General features: G+C 39.1%; 1 long non-coding RNA gene across 1 annotated transcript in view; it reads right to left on the reverse strand.

Annotated features, from left to right (window-relative positions):
* Nucleotides 1-17,100, reverse strand: part of LOC121522799 — a 91,717-nt gene that overhangs the window by 17,145 nt on the left and 57,472 nt on the right. Inside the window, exons 2-3 of the long non-coding RNA XR_005993001.1 lie at nucleotides 1,501-1,643; nucleotides 1,189-1,298 (exon numbers count right to left, since the gene is read on the reverse strand). This is a non-coding gene — a long non-coding RNA (uncharacterized LOC121522799). The remainder of the gene's footprint in view (nucleotides 1-1,188; nucleotides 1,299-1,500; nucleotides 1,644-17,100) is intronic.

Here is a 17,100-nt window from a genome sequence, read left to right on the forward strand (position 1 = left end):
ATTATTTTTGTTTTGATGTGGGTGCAAAGTTGACCTTATTTGCTCAAAAATGATCATCTGTATCTGTGTAAATGTAGTCTGTTATTGGTCATAGAATCCATATGAGCTGTTTGGGTTTGGATTACAGCTTACAATCCAAGTAGAGAATTATGTGACTGAAAGAAAAAGGATAAAAGAAAACAAGCACCAACAATAAGGTAAGTTGTTTCCATGTCTGATTATCCTCAGAGGTGTCTAACATTTTTTAATCATTAAGGTGGCGTAGCCATCGATGATTCTGACAGGATGAATGCATTATTAGAAGCAATTAAAGTGTCTGTTGTGCTTGTGTGGAGAGATGGATGACAATTTGATGATCATGGTGAAAAGCAATACATTGATCCAGAATCGAATGTACTGTTGTTTCTTTATTTTGTAAAGAAGGATTTTCTTTTAGGTGGAGAAGTTGCAGTTTTTTTAATCAATATGATGCAAATGTGGTATGGTCATAATTTGTGAAATATTTAGTGACATTATACCACAGAAATGAGGACTTAAGCCACAATAAAGCCTTAGTCTGGGCTCAAAGAGAAAAAACCCATCTTCATCTTGCATCCTGATTGGCTGCAGACATACACACCCATATGTTCTTTCTGGGGGGCGGTCATTTCCTCCAGGCTTTTCCCATGTAAGTACAGCTTGTCTCCCATGACTTTATTTACAGTCAAAAACTCTTAAGCGTGTGCATTAGCGCCAAAGATTTATCACTCAAGCCTGTTTCGTTTGAGAGGCGCTGTAACTCTTCGTCTCTGTGCTCTGTAATAAGAGTGCAGAAAAATGTGTGCTAATGTAGCAGTGAGAGGAGTTTGTATGAAATCGGCTCTAATCTGGACGTCTGCTGATGTCTGATGTGGCAACCGAGTGCAGAGTGATGGCGTCGGTAATTGGGAAAATAGGTCACCAGGGATATGAGGTGTTTGCAGGTGGAGTTAATGGAGGGGCTGCTTATGCTAAGGGCTAATATGAATCACCATTAATGTGGGCTAAACACAAGCGGCCATGCTGTCACTTCAGTTCAAACTGCTTGGACTGATAAGTTTACACAACTGACAGCTTGAGGTCATGGCTTTAAACTTAAACTGCTTCTATCCTAATGGATGTTAGCTTAACATCTAAATCTCATGGAGGAAATGAGATGAATCCACTTACCTGCTTGCTTGTAAAAGACAATATTTAGAGGGAGAGCCAAGGCCCTGTGTGCATGTTGTGGTTAATTATTATTTCCACAGGAAATCCCTGTATCCAGCCGCACCCCCCACCTAAAACACACAGACACAGAAACACACACACACACATACACGATATTGAATGCAGCTGCATCTCCCAGAGGGGAAAGGGTAATTTGTCCAGCTCAGAAATAAGGGTCTCTCCATTTCTCTCAGCAGGATGATGAAAAACATGGAACCGTGCTGCTAATGAAAAGAACACTCAGGATGTGTATTATTATTCCATCAGTCTCACCTAGTGAGCCCTGGCCCCAGCTCCATGCCAAAGGAAAGGGCCTCGGCTTTTCCACCCTTCTTCTTTCACAGCGATCTGGTGGTGCGGGCTTCCACTTGCAGATTTCCTCTTCATTCATTCCACAGGAATTTGGCTGCCATTTCCTGCGTGGAGGAGAAGGCTTGACTGGCTTCGTGCAGGGCCAAGCTGGTATTTATCTAACCACACACTGGGCTTGATTCATGTGAAACAAGCACGCCCTGTAAACAGTCTCATTACTGAACTCCAACACTTCATTACTCAACAGGCCAAGTCACTAGCTGGAGAAGGGAGCCTGAAATGTGTAAAGCGTGGTTTGAAGACATTTGCTTCGATACGTCAGTGACTGGACTGATGGATTTATCTCAGATGGAACATGATCTTACCATGTGAGAGATGTGGTTAAGCCTGGCTGAGAAATATCTGAGAGAGAAAGTTAAAAGCAGCCAGTGCATGACTCAGCTGCCATGCTGACAACAGTATTTCACTGTACAGCCTGTAGTTTTACTACTTGCTAGCATCAGCTTTGGGAAAGACCACACTGACTTAAAAGTGTGGATTTAGTCCTCAGAAAAGGATCCAGGATGTCTAATAAGAACTGAAGCACTTCAACCAACACATAATAGCCTCAAACACGTCCACCCCTGCAGCAATGCAAACCCTATATCCTCATTTGCCTTCTGCTAACGCCGTCAACATGACAATTTGCAATACAACAAATCAACCTAATGCAATCTAATACCTAATTTAATTGAATCGTGACGAAAACAGACATATTCATTGCCTCCTAACTGCATTACGTTTATCACAGTGGGAATCACAAATTATTTCCTAATGTCCTCTGTCATTTAATCTCTCACATTTGCACAACAGGAATCAAGCAGAGAATCATTGCCCCTCTAAATCTATTTGTTGCACCTTTCAGTTTCACAGCTCCCCTCACTGTGGGTCACCTGTAATTTGTAATGTTAAATAAAGGGCAATTCATTTCCTGCAGGGCTGAGCACTAACCCAGACTAATACTGCATCAGCCACACATTCAAATTCATTACGTTCAAGGTGCTGGGGCTGTTGCTGCTCTCTTCATGCTCGTATGCATGCAGCCATGAATATTACTGAGAAAGTGAGACAGTCAGAGCAAGAGTTACAGCAAAAGTCTTTATATGAGGGCACAAGGCACAGTCAATAAAGACAGGAGGAATGAATGTGATAACATCACTGTCAACACAGTCTGGCTCTTGTGATGTTATTTATAGCTGATTGTATATCTGACTGCAATATCTTTGTCTCTTAAATTCATAGACCTGCTTGGTGTTCGTCAAAAAAATTTCCACTGAGGTGAACCAAAAACAAAGAAGCATTGGTGTGAGGTTAGACGAATAAAGCCAAGATAAATTCTTTATTTCTAATTTACATTCAACAATGGCATCTGTATTTATAGACTTTTGTCCTTTAAATGGATACATTGTTGTAAGTTTTTAAGTTTACAAGCTCAGCTACTGTAGAATTATTAAGTACTGACATGTCTACAGTTGCCATGGTTCGTGTTATGCAGTTTTCTATGGAGTTTACTCCTCGGTAGCAACTCACACCACTTCACGTGTTTTCTTGCCCTGACTGGCCCATATTCTTCAAAGGCTTTGTCCTTTCCCAAACACCATCTATAGGAGGTTTTCATCAGGTTATAGCTTCCCATGATCATGAAAATAAGATCACGATAATCAAGATTATTACTATACAACATGCAGTTTTGTTTAAAGGATCTGTAATGTGTTGATTTATTTCTATAATCTATCATCATTTTGATATTTTTTCACTGATCTTTTTTTCATTAATTGCTTTTTCAAAATATCAGGAGTGTCTAACTTTGATAGGTGCATGTGTTGCAAAATCACAGACTAATTGCCTCTAAAAACCATGATTTTAATATAAATCAAACTAACTGTGATAATGATTTTTGCCATTATGAAACAGCCCAACTTTGCAGGGGAAATAAACTCAAAGAACATTATATCAACTTGAGCTGCAAGTAAGACTGAAGGGTCCTCACACCCCTGCACATTTCAGGGTGTGTCACAACTGCAGGAGTGTGGGAATAATTGGGTGTAAGCAACCCCTGCTGTGTGTTGCAGCAGAGCACAGAAAGCACGCCATGGTGCATTAGTGAAAACATGTGATAGACATTTAAATAAGTAAAGGGGCAGACTCTAACCATACATATGAGATTTGATGCAATTAAAAAGCTTTGCATGAGAGTTACAGTGACTTCCTGTTAAATGGCATAATAACGACTTGCTTGCTAATAAAAAAATGGCCCAGTTGCGTCACTTCCTGTCGCCCGTAAGGGTGCTACATCAAAATGATGAAATTAACCTTTGAATATGTAGAGGGGCAGACCCTAATCATACATGTGAGATTTGATGCAAATCAGAAGTATGAGAGTTACAGTGACTTCCTGTGAGATGGTTTAATAATGACTTGCTTGAGAATAAAGAAATGACCCAGTTGTGTTACTTCCTGTTTCTTGAATATGTCGAGAGGCAGATCTTGGTCCTGCATGTGAAATTTTGAAGGCAATCAGATGTTTGGTATGAATTTTGCACATACTTCCTGTCAAATTGGCGAGATATTGAAATTCTTGCCATCGCTTGTGAGATATCCTTCATTGGAACATATGTGTTGAGGTCTTTGTTTCAGATCAAAGCGCAATAGGCTAAGCACATTAAGAGGAATGTAGATATGACTCATTTATGTCACTTACATTTGCCACAAGGGGGTGCTATGATGAGATGCTTGCTGTGATTGTGTTCAGTGTGATACTGTTGACTTGCAGAAGAAAGAGCAGAAGATCACAGAATATTGTTTACTAAAGTTATATTAGGTTAAAGTCATTTTGCACCATCAAAAATGCCTTATTTGGAAACTGAGATGAAGCCGGAGGACTTCCCATTGGGATTTGGGTATGGGTCCAAGAGGCATTTTTGTAGGTCTTGTGATGACCCATAGGAGGACCAAAAATCATAAGCCTGGGCTAAATGTTTAAGTGGAAAATTCAGAATATCAGATGTGGAAATGTTCAATTACCAAAAGGGGGCGCTGTGACAAAGTAATGATATTGATGTATAAATGTACTCAGGATCAATGTGTGATCATCCCTGTGAAGTTTGGTGATGATTGATACTAGCATCAAAAAGTTGAGAGGCATTATTGTGGTATTTTTACTGCAAAAAATGCACAAAAAGTATTTTAAGTTTGGGCTCTTGTCATGGCCTCGCCCTATGGTGAAAACTCGTAGTTGGTACAACTTTAGATCTCCAAGTTGTCAAGTATGAGCAAATCATTCTGGAGTCAATCGGCTAAAATCCCTCAGACTGGTTTGTTAAAATATGAAACTTGTATATCACCAAAAAAATGCAAAGATTTGACACTTCCATCACTTCCACGGCTTGAGAGACCTTTTTATTCATCTAATCATGATACATATGTGCACCGATTTTCATGCACATAGCCTTGCACAGTCTCCTAGCCCTGTAGAGCTCATACTTGATGGTGTCATGGCTCCATCAAAATACTTTTGGTTTTTTTTTTGTTTTTTTAACTGGGGGGCAATTTTCTAGAAAGGTTAGTGAGGTTTATTTTAGCATGTAAAAGCCCCCAAATTAGCAACTATTCAGCCAAAAAAAATGATGCATACGGATACAACAGGGTCCTTGCTGACCCTAGGTAGATACTCAGGCCTAAACATGCTGCAATGTTACAGATTCAGTAATATCACCCTGGTTGTGTAAAACAAAAGCAGGCCTTATCATATGACAACCGCAACACTGTTGTTACTTTTTCAAATTTAAGTATATGAGCTGTTAATTTCATGACACACGACACTTAACAAAGCAGCCCTATAATATGAAACAGCACCACACCATATCAAATATATGCAGCCCTTGAGGCATCACTGTCATGATAGATTGATTTAGAAGCAACTGTTTTATAAGAAGACAATCAATAATAAATCACAATAAAAGATCAAATGAAGTAACAAATTGAGCAGACAAACTACTAGGGATACACGGATGCATCGGTTTAACACTGGTATTGGCCAATATCAGGCCATTCACAAACATCAGCTGTCTGCCAGCATGAATCAATGTCATTAGCAGATGTTTATCCGTTATGTTGTATTCATTCTTTTCTGGCATTATGCACACCAAACAGCTGATACAGAGAACAGATTCATTACTGGGCAGAGGTGTAACCTGTTGGACAAATTCTGCTCTGGCTTCATGGTCAAACATGAGAGAACACAGTGGTATAGACGTAGTGTTGCACCAAAAGAAGTTATGAAAATAGATCGCCATTGGCCAATCAGCTAAATTGTTCTTCTAAACATTGGTATCGGTTTTCACAATCAGTGCATCTCTAATACAGAGGTAAAGTCAATAATTCTATACTTTTCCCAGGCTCCATGTTTGGTGTTATTTTATTTTATACTATTTTTGTAAAGATTTAATTTTATGGCTCTAATGGGGTGAAGATGGGAGAGACATGTGGGAACTGACATAATTGCTGGCACTCAGCACCCTAACACCATATTTTTAAATCATAACTTCACCATTTGGCACCAGGTACGCGATAATTATATGACACCCGCCAGGACAATACTATATTTCTGTATCAATCCCCTGTTCCAGCCCTATTTGGTACAGAAAACTGCAGAACCTTTAACTTTCACTGCAGGGGAGTCAAAACTTTGGCTAGAGTGCCAAATGCAGCTTGCGGTCCATTTCTGATTGGCCGGCGGCACATTCTAAGAATAAAATGGCCCAAAAAACATGACCCAATTATAACCGTGAGGCTTGTGCTTGACTGTGTTGTACTTCTTAGTTTCAGCACAAGGCAGTGCTACTATAATAATTCTGTAAACAAACATTTTGATAAGAATAATGTACTGATGTTATTTTGCATGATTTCATCGAGACAACACTGTAAATAGAACCATGTTGGTAGCCAAAATAATAACAATATCTAGATTTACAACGCCCTGATCGATTCCAGCAGCAAATAGCAGTACTGATAGTATTCCAGAGGCGGAGCCAGTGAGTTGCTCTAAATCAGATCTGATGAAGAGCAACTCTGCTCGAAACATCACGTTGGTGCAATAAATTATCATATTTTTGGAGCCCTGCAGTGTGCGAGATATATTTCTGTTCATGGTTTGACTCAGTGTCATAGGAGTAGCGCTGCAGCTAGTGTACCTTTTAAAAGTCTTTAAACTTTAGTTTTGCTTGTCCTAAGTCCAAGATAGTTCAATAAGGTCTGAGTTCCCACATGCCTTTGCAGGAATCATGGGCAAAATATGTAATTCAGTCATGTCTGACACGCATAATGAAGGAAAATGCTGCATGAATTTACAGTGCTTTCATATGTCACACAGAAAATTTTTGCACAGATGGGAAGAGGATAAACTGGTTGAAAACACAGTGTCAAAATGAGCAACAGCTTGGATTATTGGTGTTCCAACTCATTCTTAAGCTAAATGATCTTGATCCTGAGTTAACAGAGGTATGCTGATGCCTAAGACGGCACAGAAATATTTCTGTCTGGTCGATTTTTACAGCCAAATTGTAATAAAAATAAGAACTTTTCAGATCTGCTGGTAATGATAATCAACTTTTATGCTAATATCTACCAACACTGATATCACAGCCATAATTTTGTGCGTCCCTATTTTTAATTCCTGCACAAACACATGTAGAAAACAATATATTATGTAGAAAAGAAGCAGTTTTGTCCTTTTACAGTACATTACAGTAGCAGGTAATCTGCAAGGAGCTCAGAGCGTCCATGAGAAATGAGTGTCCAGTAGGATGTGGCCAGAGTGCGAGCCCTGCTGCAGAGCAGGGACTCTTGTTGCTGTCTGCCTGTATTCACCTGAGCCAAACAAATGGTTGTGTCAAGCTATCTCTGTTCATATACCCCTCCAGTCCAGAAAGCTCCATTTTTCAGCTGTGAGCTGCTGGCAAACGACTGCGGCGGGAGGTGTGTGACCCTGATGACTTCAGTGGCATCGCAACCAAGTGTGAGACAGAAATTGATTTTGAAAATACAAAACTGTGAGGCTGGAAACTGTGAGGAGTTTCCCAGGAGGTCTCTGATCTGATAACGGAGGACAAAATATAGTTACCCCAAATAATAAAAAAATCTTTGATTTTCAGACACAATGAATAATTTAGGTTTTGAAAGACTTGCAGAAGTTTGTGGTTTTTGCAAACACCTGGAAAAAAATTAAACTGGGCTCAAATTAAACCAGCAATATTTACTTTTCCCTCAGAGGAAAAACACAGAAAAAGTTTTTAAAAGCAGCTCTAAGTGCTCCTGATTTGAAACTCCTCAAACTCAGACAGACACGGACCCTTCACTTTCAGCAGGAGCGAAGGCTGCAGTTTATAAATGCTTGAGGCCGTGCGGCAACCATCACCCACGCCAAGTCAAACTACAGAGTTGCCCGTGTTAATGTAGCATAGAAATGATTATGACAGGCTTCATCAGTCCTTCTGATCTCACAGAAAGGCAGCATTTAGAGCAGGGTGTACAGTGGTAAAAAAAAATGACGTTCCCGTGTCTGCAGCTTTCTATTTGCAGCTGGGATCATAGAGGCGTTTTCTGCCAAGTGTTTACAGTTCTGGTTGAGCCAAGAAGAGACGGACAAGTGGAGGGATTGATGGGAGAGGGGGTGAACTGGGAATAAAACATGTATGTAACTGGGATGGATCGGCATGATATGCAAAGATATATTTAGGAGCTTTGGAGTCATAGTTATACTGATGACTGATATGTTTTGGAAAGCTGTGATCACTAATTTAATATTGCTAAAAATTATGCAAATTTTGAGAACATTCCACATACAGCTTTACATTTAACCTAAAAAATCTGCAGTACGATTTTTAGTTAGCAGCATTGTCAAATAACTACACTGTAGATCAATAGCATGCTTGCATAGCTACATACTTTTCATTGATCACATTTCCTCCTGCTTAAACAGGGGCTTAAAACCATCCTTGGGTGTTTTCAGCTGCCCGTCCAGCAGGGGGAGCAGTTTTCTGCAGGATCTCAGCTTCATTGTCATGTCCAGCCTCCCGTCTGGACCTGGGCCCTCCCTCCCTCCCTGCTGCTCAGCTTCCCTGACAGCCTTAAATCACATCAAGAGACTGAGAGAGAAGCATCTGCATTCCAGCAAAGCTGTGCACTCCTGCTGCGATCATGTTGGAGGTTTCACGGCATACATGAGAATAAGGAATTCTTTTAAGATAAAAAGCCAATTTAACTATATTTTAAAAGTTTAAAGTGATGTTTAAAAAGAAGACTGATTTTAAATTTGCAAAAGAAACCTGCAGATGCAGGCTCGCCATTTTAGGATCACATTTTCTACAATATAACCCTTAAATAAAATTCTATTTTTTAATAATTCTATGTGAGTTACAGTGTTAAATCTGATACATACAAAAGTGTTATTGCAGCAGATTAAGGTTCTAAAGAAGGGGTTACGTCTGGCCACAAGGTGGTGCTATAAGAGGAGATTTGGACGTGTTAACATCCTGCTGTAAGGCTGGAGTTGTATTTATGTATTTATTTAGCTCTTTTGTACAGTAATGAAAGCCACATGTGACCTGATATGTGTCTGATTGGACCCATATGATGCTCAAACACTTAAACTTTATAAGCAGGTTATTTATTTGCTTTCTGAGCACAACCTTCCTTCCTGCCTTCGAGAGTCTAAGAACAAAGGCAGACGAGCAGCCTGGGACTCAGGATCCATGTTTGACTGCTGAACAACAACATTTACTGCCTCTGGAAGCACAGGATGCACAGAGCGCAGGGAGAAAACACAGAAAAACTGAGCCGGGTGAACAATGCAGGAGGGCGGCTGCCAGGTTTTATGGTCTGGGATCCTGCTCCCAACCCCCCACCAGCAACACCATCACCATCAGGTCCCTCTTCCTTCCTGTGATGTACTGTAGGCTACACTTGAGCCACTATGAAGCACGCTTGCTGAAAGGAGAAAGGCAGAACAATGAAACAATGAGGCATGCACTGTAGGGAGAGGTGACAGAGTGAAGCATGGCTGACACTTGACATGGTCACTAACACCTTCCTGAGGTTTTTTCTTCCTCTTTTTTTTAAATTAATGTCAGGGCATTTTACTTTAGTTCAAAGAAGACAGGACAGTGTATTGCACAGAAAGTAAAGCAGAAAGAGAGGGGAATGACATACAGGGAAGAAGCCACAGGTTACACTTAAACATGGGCTACTTGGTTGAAGGACTGTCGCCTTAACACATGGGAAATGACCTGATTGGTAGGACATCGACAGCCCCCTTCTTTACAGTTTGTTGCATAAATTTCCTTTACGTCCGTGACACACTGATGTGTTCAATTCACTCAAGACTTAAATTTGATTCAAAATCATTGTAAAAGCTCTCATTCTATAACAGCAGATATTATGTGTTAAAAGTGAATCAATTTCAGTGAAGAATATTTTTAAAATGATGTTCGATATTTTTCTTTTTCTTTTATGACAACATAGAAGTTCCTGAATGTTCCATCAAATAATCAAGTTCTTTCTCAGTCAAATATTTACATTTTGTTTGGAATATGCCAAAAACAACAAATCAGGTAGATTGTTGACCCTTTTTTGCCACTTTTTAACTGCTTTTCACCATTTCCCATTCCCAATTTTTTTTTTCCAATTTTTGCAATTTCTAACCAATTTTCTTTTTGCCAATTTTCACATTTTATTCCTTTTGCAATTATAATTAGTTAAAATAAAAATAAGAGGAGAAAATACTTAGATAACAGTCACATTCATCACAGGATCATTGTGGCAGCAGGTATGATGTGAGTCTAGTATACTCTGTGGAGCATGGCTAACATCAGCAGCTGGTTCTGCCAGCCTTCATTCCACTCTGCAGATTAATACTGTGTTTTCTTGTTGCCTCTTTTTACTTCGGTTCAACAGTTATAAGCAAGTTCAACCCTCTACAGCCCAAATACTACTCTATTTCCATTTTCTACTTCTAAAAGCATACATCATACTGAGCTGTGCCTACTACATGCTAAATGCTAAGCTTCTCTTATATACTGTATGTCTGGCGCAGTACCAAGGGGAACGTTCTGACATGATAGCAGCAGCCATTAACTGAGGCTATGGTGGCTTCTGACCCTCGGCGCTGATTGGTCCAAACTGGGCCGAGACTGTTCAGACGGGAGCTTTGCAAGATGGATTCGCCACTGAGAAACACAGAAATGGAAGAATCCCTCTGCTTTGCAAGGTTAGTACATCTGACATTAATTTCCAAATGGTTTAGTCAATATGCCCATCTACACTGTTACCATTAGCAAAATCAGAGGAAGTCAATTCTGTTTACATTTTGAAAAAGGCTATATTGTACTATAGCATAAAAAGAAAAAAAAACATTTTTGTGTCTTTGATAAGAGGGATAATTATTCAGGATAAATATAAAATATGGTTATCACAGATTAACTTCATAATGGACCATGATTTTTCTGACCTTTATGGGTCCCCCCTATGGCTAGGCCTCAAAAAGCTCTCCCCTTTATCACTCCTTAGGGCAGCCTTGGCCAGGGAGAAAAAAAAGAGCAAAAAGTTGAAGTACAGAAGCTTTAAGTAGACATATAGAAAATCCATACACGTATTTTTTTAAAGGTTTTCTTATGATGGCAAGTACATTTTAATATTTGTCTCAAGATTTCTACTCATTTATCTCCTTTTCACTGGATACAAAGCTGTTTTTTCCAAAGATAACAAGGAAATTCCTCAAGAAATTACCAGATCTTTATGCTGTCTCTGGAAATTGCAGTAAAGTAAGACGTAAGCATGCATGTCCTTCTGTATACATGTTTATTTTATCCTGTCTCTTTGTTCAGTGACGTTTTGCTCTATTTGGCATCCAAACTGCTCTGTTTTTTATCAAATAAAGTCATGTGGTCAGAATGATATAAACATTTAAGTTAGGATTTCTTTTCAGGAGGTGGGAGGTGAGGGGTGGGGGGGTTCCGATGCCCAACCAGTTGAGAACCAAGGCTCAAGACAAACATCAGAGAATAATGTGTGCATGTTCATGTTTCGGTTGCAAATGTGTATTTGTTGTATCCTAGCAATTAATGCTGGCACTGGCCCTGATTTTTACAATCAGTGCATCCTGACACTATTTAAATACAAATATTTCAAGTGAAATTTGGTTAAAAATGTGCTAAGGATTGCAGCTCATTTTGTCAAACTGTGACAAAATGAAGTTTTGCTTCCCTCCACTGGCTCCCTGTCTCCTTTAAGATTGATTTTAAGATTTTACTGATCACTTTTAATGCCCTGGGTTATATTTCTGAGATTGTGACCCCTCATGAGCCAAAAGGCAGCCTCAGAACCTCGGGCCAGGGCTTCCTGGTTGTTCCAAAGTTGAGACTAAAAACCTCAAATTTGGAATGACCTACCCGAGAAGATAAGGCTCGCAGATTCAGTAATGTCTTTTAAAACACTCCTTCACACTAACGTTTACACAACTGCTTTTATGTGATTTATCCATAAACCATTGGTTTATTTTAATCTTATCTCTCTTTAATTTGTTCTGCTGCTCTTACTCTATTTATTCATGTCTTATCGTTCTGTTGCTGCCAATACACCCTAGGTTTTTAATTCACTTGCTTGTTCTATTTCTTATCTGCTTTTAGTACTCTTATCAAATGATGTGATGTTGTTTGTGTCTCTATTTTATTTTATTTCTGTTTAAATCATGTCATAAAGTAACATATTGTCTTTTTGTAAATATTTCCATCATTTTGACAGCCTTTCAAGATCTTTTGAGTCATTCACATTCCGTTCAACTGTGAATTTTTCTTGACTTTTGTGCTTCGCTTTGTTCTGATTTTTTGTTTGACTATCAAACTTAATTTGTTTGGGTTCCCTCATTCAGAGGGAGTTGGCAGCAATTATTTCAGAAATCTTGGGTTTTACTATCAGAACATTTACATCCCTCTATCTTGGACATTACCCATATGGTTTGGAATGATACCTACCTACTAGAAACGGCGGCTAGCAAAAAAACTATTAGAAAGAGCTGATTACAGAAAGACAGAGTATGTACGTGGGTGAATGTGTACAGATATATATTTATGTGTATGGTAAATACAAGCTTTTGTGTGACATTATTTGAATGAGGCAATTTTGTTGCCCCAATGCTTACACTAATCTAAGACCTTGTGTAACTTTTTGGTTCTTCCTTTTTATTTTACTGCCTTTGTTTGGTTTGATTGTTAATGTTTATTTATTAATTCCTGACTTCATGCCTTTGCCAAGTCTGCTAAAGTGCTTTGTAAACATCTGTTTTTAAACGTGCTACTCAAATACAATTATAAGTATTTACCATAGCTTTTTAATTCACCCACCATGTTACACACTACACACAAATACACAAACACACAAAATGACAGGCTATGGAGGAGTGTGTTTGTGACAGCGCTCTAACAGCTGGACCTGTGCTCATCCATCAGCATTGGGTTTGATATTAGGGCTGGCTCCCTGGTGGGTCATTGACACAAATGACAAACCTGTCTGAGGGAGTTATAGAGCTGCCAATCCCTCCACTGCATGCCTCTTACTCAACTGACCATCGTCCAATCACAGGCCAGGGGCTAAATTGAACAACCCACTTCCACAAAAGTCTAAATAATGACGCTGCTAATGGATTTTTTTTCTTTCTAGTAGAGCTGTATTTCAAAAAATGTTCTGATGTTTTTGGATAAAAAGGATTCTCTACCATGGAAAAACCTGCATTTAAGAGCTCCAACATGACATGCAACTACACATTAACACTCCACGTGGCTGGTAAGAATACTTGAGCTCTCCCCACAACAGAAGACAATACACAGCCACACAGTCATTTACAACTCCAACTATATGACTGCAATAAAAAGCAACGGCAAATGAGCCATTCTGGGAGCCCCAAGCCAGATGTGGAGTGAGTGGTGTGCGTAATAAGGCTTAATGAAGGGTTGGAGTTACCAAAGTGTCCAGGGAATGAGAGGGAATAAACACAACATAAACAAGTCCTAAAAATTAAACTTGCCAATCTAAAACATGCTGCTTGCAACCGTTAGTGACTGGTTTGTTCATGCAAACTCTTGGATTAGTTGCATGTTATTTCGAGTACTTTTCCAAGTCTCTATGCAGGTTTTAAAGAGAACCATCGTGTGTTCAAGGTGACATTATCAACAATGAAAGGAGGTTTCCTGCACTGGGAGCCTCTCTGTTTTACAACTTCCTTCTTGTGGCGACAATCCCGCCAAAATATGTGTCAGGTTGTTGAACAAGAGTGATGATGTCCTGTGCAAGTGGAAAGCACCACTCCTGAGATTTCATTTTATAATACTGAGATGAAACTAAAGCACGTATGGAGACTTTTCTTTCAGCACTTGCTAGATTTAAACCACACCGTGCAAAGCTCCACCTCACAAACTATAGCCATACAGAACAAGCTATACTCAAAGGAAGCTGGACATTTTCATGCAACCTCATCCAAGCTGGAGGGGAGGTCAGAGCCTCCTTCACACTGAGATAACATTTCCTTATCAGCTCCTTGTTGAAATGAAGTGTTTGATGTTTGTGTGCTGCAGAAAGGTGGTGGCAGTAAATCAACAGTGCAGTGAAAGTTGCAGTAACTTATTCTTTATTAACTTCTCATTCGGACGCACTAATGATGGCGCTCTGACAACAGGAAGCTGCACACAGGCCAGAGTGTCACACTCATGTGGGGATGCAGTATTTCTGTGCGTCTTCAAAGAGCCAATGAGAGAGGAAACAGCTGCATCGACTCTACAGCAAATTGTGACTTCAGCGATGCCTTCCACTCATATTTTCATGCAGCTCCGCGCAGGCTGAGCGCTCACAGTTTGTAAAAGAAAGGACACATAGTCGTTTCCTGAGAGCTCATAACGAGACAAGACAAATTAAGGAAAGGTTAAGAGACGCTGGCCGCAGCGCAGAGGTCCACTCACTTAACGTGATGCATTGCAAAATTGCTTTCCTATTGGGCGGAACATTTGTTTTGTGTGACGGGTGTGGGCTTACTGTGTCAGCAAACAGGATTGGGCTTTGTGTGTAGGTGTGTGTCAAGGTGTTTCTCTTGCTGGAAAGTTTTAATGGCTGCTCAGAGAAGACTTTTGAAGTGGCTTAGGGTTTATTGTGTTTCCCAAAAAAAAAACCAAACACTGGTCTCAAAAGGACCATGATCACATCTAATCTATTTACTTTGTTTTTGTGATATGTGGCGGCGTGTTTGGCCTAATTATTAACTTCTGATCAGTCTGTAAACTTAATAATGTTTAAAGCAACTCTTTTGAGAGAAGGCACTGTTTGCTTTTGCAGATATCAGTCAGATTTTTAGAGCAGGGTTAGACAGTTTTGTTGATATTAAAAAGCAAATAAAAACCATAAGCTGCCTTATATCATCTCTGAAACCAGGCTGCAGTCAAAGCAAGACTGAGCTGTTTGTTTACATTCTCCAGGGACACTTATGCTTATAGGAAACAGTTTAACTAGCATATTAGCCCATAATAGAATATATTTCAAAACACAGAGTAAAGTAGGGAACACCAATTTTGTCATCCATAAAATACATTTGGAAAAATAAAGCAGATATTTTAATGTCAGTAGTGTTGACTTTTGAAATCAAGCATGCACAAAAAAAGAAAAAATGACTCTTGCAAACAATTATGCATTTTGTTCTTAAATCATTGTATAATTAAGTTTATTTGATGAGGGAGCATGTATAATTCTACAACTGTTGTCCTTCACAGTATACTAAGGGCGGAAACTGCAGCATAATTCACCAGATGCACTGTCTTAGTGTTGTTAACCCTCGGACGCCACTATGTCCATTTTGAGGACATTCATCATTTTTATCAGCGTTTTTTTGAGTCAATAGTCACATTTTTATAGATTGAGGTATCAAATTTGGTCAAAGTTATTATTTTTCTTCATATTAAAAAAAAATAGAAACACATAGAACGCCCATGACGCGAAATAGCTCCATCTACCCTTGTTTGTCCGAAATCGGACACATAGACTTCCATTAAAACACGTTTTTTGACTGTGTGTCTAGGGCACCAAAACAACTTACAGCAACTGTTTTTTTTTTGCAGTCAGTCGATCACCAGGGATCTAAATTTCACCATTCAACAGTGATCCAGCGGATGGTGCCAGCACACCATTTTAACCCTTTCAGCAGCGCAGACATGATTTACCTTCCATGTGCTCAGACTGTTTGGAGCGCTATTTCACCTGCAAAACATCATCAGAATTAAATGAACCGATTCATGCCACTAGATATGGATGTCTGAGAGTGGGCTACATGTGTAAGGAAAAGTTTGTATGCTCCTATATGTGTGATCGGGTGCAAATCTGTGTGTATGTTTACAAGCGGACATGCTGTAAGTGGAGTGTTTACAGTAGGAGATGTTCCCTTTGGATTCTGCAGCCTGGGACTAACAAAGAGGGACATTTGGACAATTTCAACTATGCCCTCACTTCATAGCAAGTGGATTTACATGCATGAGGATGCACGGGTTCTTTCGATCAATATGTAAGAAAATATCATATCTCAAAGATGCAGTAAATTTATATCTGCGCATAGTTGGCATATTTGTGGTCACATTTTGGTTAGAGGTGAAAATGCGCATGTTCATGATTCATAACCTACATATATCCTCTGATTCTTTATGCCTGTACATAAAATAAACCTAACATGAACAAATGCCTTTGCTCACATATGATTTGGTAGAGAATGAAGAGCGAGAAAAGGAGGGTAAAACTGGCGTGTTTTACGCATGGATGGACTCATCTGCTTAGCATGGACAAATCCAAGTCATAGGCATAGTGTACAGTAAGTGGCATAAGAAGGGTGAAACATTGAAATTTAAAAAAAAAAATTTTTCAGTAGTCAGGGCCGAAGTTGTTGAAGAGATCTGAAGCAGTGACAGCTAAAAAAAAGGTTGAAAATGAGTATTTTATTAACACCTTTCTGCATGTCCATTTTCGGACAAACAAGGACAGATGTAGCTAAAATATGGATATTGGTACTACAGAAAAAATTTCAATGTATCAAAATCAATTTTACTACTCATCATTGGCATGGCCCAGACTCTATTTATTGAAAAAAAATGTTTTTTCTAGATCATTTTATATGGGAATTATGCTGTTTTTGTTTTTTTTTTTTAACCATAAAAAATAGCAGTGACATGATGTACAATAACTGGCATAAAAAGGGTGTAACATTGAATTTTTAAAACAATTTTTTTTTAGTGGTCAGGGTTGAAGTTGTTAAAGAGATCTGAAGCAATGAAAGTAAAAAAAAAGTTGAAATATGATTATTTTATCAACACCTTTCTGCATTTCCGTTTTCAGGACAAACAAGGACAGATAAAAATTACAAGCATCCGAGGGTTAAGAATGAAGGGTTCTATAATACCAAAAAAACAAACAAACAAACAAACAAAAAAAAAACACTGGGCTGTC

This window comes from Cheilinus undulatus, linkage group 15, assembly GCF_018320785.1.
Source record: "Cheilinus undulatus linkage group 15, ASM1832078v1, whole genome shotgun sequence".
Lineage (NCBI taxonomy): Eukaryota > Metazoa > Chordata > Actinopteri > Labriformes > Labridae > Cheilinus > Cheilinus undulatus.